This window comes from Marmota marmota, unplaced genomic scaffold, assembly GCF_001458135.2.
Source record: "Marmota marmota marmota unplaced genomic scaffold, marMar, whole genome shotgun sequence".
In the NCBI taxonomy this organism is placed as follows: Eukaryota; Metazoa; Chordata; class Mammalia; order Rodentia; family Sciuridae; genus Marmota; species Marmota marmota.
The window spans coordinates 1,501,175-1,508,536 of NW_026000305.1; positions in this window are offsets into that span (position 1 = coordinate 1,501,175).

Below are 7,362 nucleotides of genomic sequence, written 5' to 3' on the forward strand. Positions count from 1 at the left end.
TTAATGCCCAGCACAGAAAAAGGCAACCAAACACATACACAATGCCTCTAACCATGTTTGCACCAGGCCCACTTTATTATAAAATCATTTTACCCCTACATTCACTGGAGTCTAATTTAGTTCCCAAATCACAAGTGACTTGTGAAGGAGAGCTGAACAAACTAAATTAAGTGAAGAGCAATTTGTTTTTAATGCTACAAAATGTAAAATAGGTACAGACTACTTTTAAATGAACTGTTTAAATCAGATGTCCTAAATTTCTTTACAAAATATCTTTAATCCAGGAGATGTTTTCTTTCCAAATGAAATTCATTATTAAAAAGTTAAAACCACTATCTTTTTTCCTTGATAATATATCAGATACAACAATATGTGAGTTAATGAATATTTGTAAAACAGCATAAAGCATCTAATAACACCATTTTTGTAATGTAAGTTAGTTACTTTTAAAGAAGCATGACAATATAGATCTGTTCACCAACTACATTATTACACTAATATACTGCTTTTCTAGAAATAATAAATTAAAAGGAAAATGTTCATATGAAAAGAAAATCAAAGAATAATCTTACTTATACATTTAAATACAACTATTCTGTAAAAGAAAACTATTCTGTAATGATAAATAAGTTCTAAATTCTTTTAAGTACTCCCAATTATAAAGCACGATTGCTGTTATTAAAAGGCTTCAACATATTATATTTTAATAGCTTTTATATATTTAAAAATTTGAGAGCACTATATGTATCAGAGGATCCAGCGATATGTTTCATGAATTATAAGTAATATGCCACTTATATAAATTTATTGATTGAGCAATACATATTTTTATATCTCAGCTTTCTATTTAAAAAACATTTTTTACATTTTATTGATGATTCATTTCATACACTTCATCTCTTGAACAATAAAAGTAGTTTTAAAAGTCCAAATGATAATCTAAGGTAACAACATCTTTGGAGTTCTAATATGCTAGGAGGGCAAGAACCCTTTGAGGAAGCAAATTCTTCATATTGAAAACTTGGTGTTATCAAAAACAGAAAGCAAGACATGTCTTTAGGGCACTTAAAATTTATCTGCAGGACTTCAGTGCACGTTGTCATGGAACATAATTCCTTCAAGGACTACAAACCAATGAACGACCATTTTGGAATAGTAGTCCCATTTCTTAACATTATTTTGTACCATTCATCAAGATGTATTACAAACCATACCAATTTAAGGACAATGCATTGCCTTTTCTAATGCATTCATACTGGGTCTTAGAATCAACTCCATTTTAGCAACTAATTAGTTACACTGACAAACTTTTAAGAATAGGGCTATACAATTTTAGAAAATGTCACCACTTTCTTTGTAAATTAATGATATGTTCCCCATTGCACAATAATAGGTGGTTATCAGGCTTTCCTCTTTATTCTGTCTCAGTCATTTAGTTAAAACTACCCTGCGCCTCCAGAGAAATTCATGGTCTGTCACCCTACTCACTGGTGTCTAGATTTATGGATATTTTAGCAGTCCCTTCATTTTCACATCACCAGGCAACTCTTTGGAGTTTAAAAGAAAGGACAGACTTCACCTGAACATTCAGACAAGTATCCTGCTACAAAAGTCTGGATTTTTTTCCACAATTCCACTTTGCTTTTATTTTTAAAGAAACACAGCCTGAGACCTAATGTATTGCACCTTCACATTATTAAATGAAACATGCAGAACATTGCATTATTATGCTACACATGGCTAAGAAATTTTAGTATTCACAGGATTATGGTAATTAAGTCTTCCTTCACTTTGGGTGATGTGACACTTGCTTGACTATAATGTCATTCCACTTAAAGTCTGTGTAAACAACATTATCTTAGTCACTCTGCATTACATTTCCAACTGTGAGCAAAATTACAAGGTCAGAGTGGACAAGAATGTAGGTAATCCCAAGGAAACATCATGTAAATGACTTGCTCAGGGTTCAAACTGGGTTTTTAATAGTAACACAAAGGAATATTTTCTGTAGTAATATCATAGTATTATTATCTAGATGCCATCTGTATCAAAGCACATAAGTTTACTTGGGAGCAGTAGTAAGACAAAATTGTTCATGATTTTGATGTTTTGTAGATAAAAGACAAATGTTGTTTGCCAAGGCTCCATTCAGTCCAACAAAACTGTGGATCCTCAGTAAACGGTAGTACATGTAATGATTTAAACTGGTTTTGTGAAGAAAGAGTCACCAAAATCTCAAATACATATAGTAATTTTTACAAATGTATGTGGTAAACTCAATACACAATTTCGTCCTTCCTCCTTTCTTCTTTTAATAAATTTTGAGGAACCATAATATTTTTTTTTCACAAAGAGCACTGATTCCTCAATAGCCTTGGCAATCACTTAGTGAAATATGTCCAAGAAGTACTGCTTCAAAATGCTCTGAATCTATATCTTTGAAACTTGCTTAAAGGTTTTGGAATATCTTGTTTTTTATGTGCTTTAACTAGTGCTATTGAAAAAGTTGGATTAAATCTCCATATAGTATACGTAAGATCTGGGTAAAGATAATCTAGAATATCCTAGCAGAGTTTTTTCTTCACGAACCCATAGAAGTAGCACAGTAAACAAAATAGTTGCTTCCAGAAATATGTTTAAACTGAAAAAATAGAGGGCCAATTAGCAAAAATAGCAATAAAAGTTATTAAATATGAGCCCGACAATCAGTTCTCAAACAGGCCAAAATGGGTAAAACACTCAAAAGCAATTTATGTGGGATTCTATGAGCTTATTGTCACATTAAATAAGGTGTATGCATGTAAATTATATTAATCTAGAGATCATATGAACAAAGTGTGTGAACCATAATTTTTGTCTAGTTTTGGATGTTGAAGTTCTGTAGGAGGTCAATTCAATTTGGAAATTTGTCCACAGGCATCTTATTATTTTTTTACTCTTTCTATTTGAACTATTTTATAATTAATCACAAATTTTTACACTATCAAAATGTTAAAAAAGTGATTTCAGAATAGAAATATCATTTTAAATATGCCAGAAATATGTATATATTTGTGTATAGGTGTATGTATGTGTATGGGTATATATACATATTAGTATGTATATAAGAAATTAGGTGTTTTAATAATAAGTTTTATACTAGTTCACAGGTTATATAATATATAGGTCCAAAGCCTTTGCACTTTGAAATCCCATTGCCTTCATTCAAATGCTACTTCTCATATTTGAGGATGGATGTTCTTGGATGGGTCACTGAACCTCTCTGCAACTTGGTATCATCATCTGTAAAACAAGGATTATAATAACAACACCTACTTTGTAGGGTTGTTAGGATGATTTAATGAACTAAAATACAGAACATCACTTCCTATCATGTTTGGTGAATATTAAATATTATTACATCTGGCAAAAGAAAGGACAACTGTTCATCAATTTTTATCTTAAATTGTCTTATTTATATGTTTAAACTGGTCAAATTTTAGTTAATAGGTTTAATTAATTAGTATATTTAAACATATTTCATTCTTTTCATGGAACAAATTAATTATGGTCAAAACTAATTATTAGGGGCTGTGGCTGTGACTCAGTGGTAGAATATTCACCTGGCATGAATGAGGCACTGGGTTTGATCCTCAACACCATATAAAAATAAAATTAAAGTATTTTGTCTATCTACAACTAAATATATATATATACACACACACACACACAAATAATTATTAGAAAGGGCAGCACCATCTACACAAATTTAAATAAATATCAACAGTTTTGTACATTATCATATGTGTTGAACAGTTTTCAATTTCTCATCTTTCGCATGTGTCATTATATGAAAACATCAACTATAATAATCCTTAACAAATGAGGTTTTTCTAGTTCATTTTGGATTTGAGATTGAGCTTTATTATCTTTTGGATTTTTTTTTTAAGTTTTCAAAGTTTTTGAGTTTCTCATGAGAAATGACAATGTTAACTTACTATCCCAACTGAGGATTTATGGTGCAGATCATAGAAGTCTTTAAAGCAGGTTTAGCAGTGGGGTGTTTTACTTTTCGTTTTTTTTTTTTTTTTTTCCTAGAGAGATTGGAATTTAATTGTTTCCTTTTTAGACAAATATACTTTTAGGTTGCCAGTGATGAAAGGGGCATACAGATGTCAAAAGCATTGTAGCACAGTGGGATTATGTGCTAAGGTCCAGGGCAGGACAGACAAACAAGCAAAGTCTCAGATCAGTCAAACAGTTACCTCTTAATAAAATCTCAAATGACCAACTTTTGTTTTGTCTTTGCCAATGTCCACCAAAAGTTCAGATGAAGTTTTGTTGTGTTAACTACTTACATTTCTTTTATTTTTTATTTTAACCATTTGTAAAAATAAAGGAATATTTAAAGATGGAATTGAAACTTAGTTTAAAGGCAAGCCAATTTAAAATAAAACAACACATGGTATACACATGCCTTTCTTCCTATTAAAGCAAAACAAATTAGGCTTTAAATAGAAACCTTAATTATGTTATGTAACAGAACTGTGCTTAAATATTCTCTTTTGGTCATGGCAGTAATGACTTGTTTCACATTGCATTTCATTGATAAACATTAAAGCAAAAATAATCATAATTTTAATTTTCAAACCACTTTAAAGGGAAAACTACATTGGCTATTTCTATGTATTTAAAAAAATTACAAAGTGCATGACCACCATTTTGAGTACCAGAACCCCACCTACTATTTATTTACTTTACATGATTTTTTATCATCAAGCATTTCAGGTACATTTTATAGCAAACTATGATTTTTTGTTTTGTTTTTTGTTATTTCAGTAACTAAAGGATTTACAATTTAGAGCAGAGATCACAAATTGATATCCCATGGACTGAATCTAGATCACATATGCATTTTGTTTTGTCTGAAAAGTGTTGATTTTTTAATTAAATTATTTACCAATATGTAAGGTTTGGAGAATTTCATATAAAAGTTTGTCTTCACAGCTTCTCTTAAAAGTAAGACCTTAACAACACTAAATCAACATTCCCACATGGGAGCAATCAGCTTTGGTGAGTAGTAACCACCACTTTTAGAAAAAAAAATACATATTTTTAGTTCACCATATTCACTTCTACTCCCTATTGCTTATAGTCTTTCATTTATATCACCAGCCTTGCCTCCATAGGCATCAGGGTTTGTGGGCCCCCTGGTTCTCTATGGTTTAAGTGATTTAATACATATATTTTCAAAAACAATTCATGGTTTTCTCATATTTCAGCAAGTGTAAAATCTTATAAAACTCATATGTACATATGTAATGTGTGCTTTGATAACCTAAAAATGAATCTATATATCTATAAATACAGTTACACTTAATTAAGAGTTAATTTACATGTAATTTTACTAGAAAAAAATAAAAATAAAAGCAAATTTCAATTCCTGACTTCAACTACATTTATATAAAATCAGAAATAGTTTCAATATCAAAACTTAAACTCGAAATTAAATCCATCTCATTCAGTTAAAATCAATCATTAATAATTTTTTGTTGGTTTTTAGTGTCCACAGCTTTGATGTCATAGTTGAATACAAAGTTTTGCACTTAAGGAGGTACATTCACTGTTTTAGGTCACTTGGGAATTATTTAGTATGCATGATATTTAAGACTAATTTTAATTCTCATTTTCTATATTAAAAACTTAAAACAATAAATCACAGTGTGGTCCCCATCTCCCCCAAAGCCCTATTACATTTTTCTTATAGAAAAATATGGACAAAACTTGCATCAAGGGAAGTCTTAAAGGAAGGGGGAAAAAACATTATCAAACAGTGATTTCCTCTGAAAGGTGTATGTGAAAGAGAATTGGGACTCTATTGCCAGGCAATAACAAAATATACATCAGGATCAGGGGTCCACTCCTCCCTTGTCTCTGAGTCACTACCCATTCTTTTCTGAATAACAAACTGAAAGAATGAGGCTTGGAATAATATGCTATCTCTATTTGTAATTTAACTGAAATTCCATAGATATTTCAGGAGGTTTCAAATGTAAAGCTTCCTGGACTTCCAACTATTTTCAAAATACATTACTGGGGAAAAAAAAGAATTTCAGATATTGTAGAACTACTAGCATGTCTATAAAATATAACTGTCCCTACTGCTTAGAACTTGGAAAGTCTAGTTCTTTTCCATGCTGTAGCACACTTAATAGCCTGTGCTACCCTGCAAAAGTGAATGTACCTTCCTAAGCATTCCACAGCCAAGGGGTAGGTGGACACCTGAAGTACTTTCCCATTATTTTGCATAAGTGTTACAGTTTTTATGTCAGTGACCCCCTAGGCCCCATCAACTTTTTCTCTAGCTTCTGTTTTAGTTTCCAGGGAGGGAGTTGCTCCCTGTGACTGCCAATCGTCATCTCACTGTATGATCCTGGGATTCATTTCCAGTTAATAGATATAAATGATGACTAACTGGAAATAGTGAAACAGTGGAGACCCCAAATACTTAGAATGCTCGAATGTAAGGACTGATTCTAATAGGCTATTTGGATTTCATTTTTCTTATCATCAATAAAGGACTAAGATTCAACATTTGCTGCTGAAAATTCTAAGAAGCTCCCCTTTCCTATCTTAGGAAGTATAGTCTAGGGAACAAGATTATGGAAGTTGGGTTTAATCTGTACAGGCTCCAGGACATTCTCAGGAAGTTGATTTTTAAAAAATAAATACATAAATACCTGTTTACAGCTTGTTTTCTTGTCATTTGCCTCTTCCTTCTAAAAGGAGAGTGTAGCAAAAAATAAATAAATAAAACTGGTTAATTGAGAGTTCTGGTTAGTTAGCTTCCAATTAATTAAGGCTTTATTATATTTCACAAAAAAATCTTCTTAAATTCTGCAGAAATTTTAGATAGGTTACACACAATGAAACACCAGCAGGGAAGAACACAAAGAAGGTAGGAAAGCCTGAATTGCTATTAGATAGTTTTTTAAATATATGGATAATGTTATTACATTCTGGTTTAATCCCAATTGAGTAAAAAATAATGTGAAATGTCATGTGGTTTAGGGCTTTTCTCTATATGAAGGCAAGGAAATAAAGTTACAGATTTCTGTTGAAGAAAATGGCCTCGGGTCGTAACAATTCCAAAAAAAACGATTCAGCAATATTATGTCTTTTCCCTTCCTTTTGAGAACCTTTCTTCCCATCCCATTGGGTATTCCACTACTTTTGAGGAGAGAAAAAATGTGTATTTTTTTCTCCTTTTTAAATTCAGTTAACAGTATGATGAAAATAAGTTATCACACAGCTCACTCTGTACTTATTTCTGGAGAAATACTGAACTATCTTACTTGTTTCCCACAAGGGTTACACATTCAC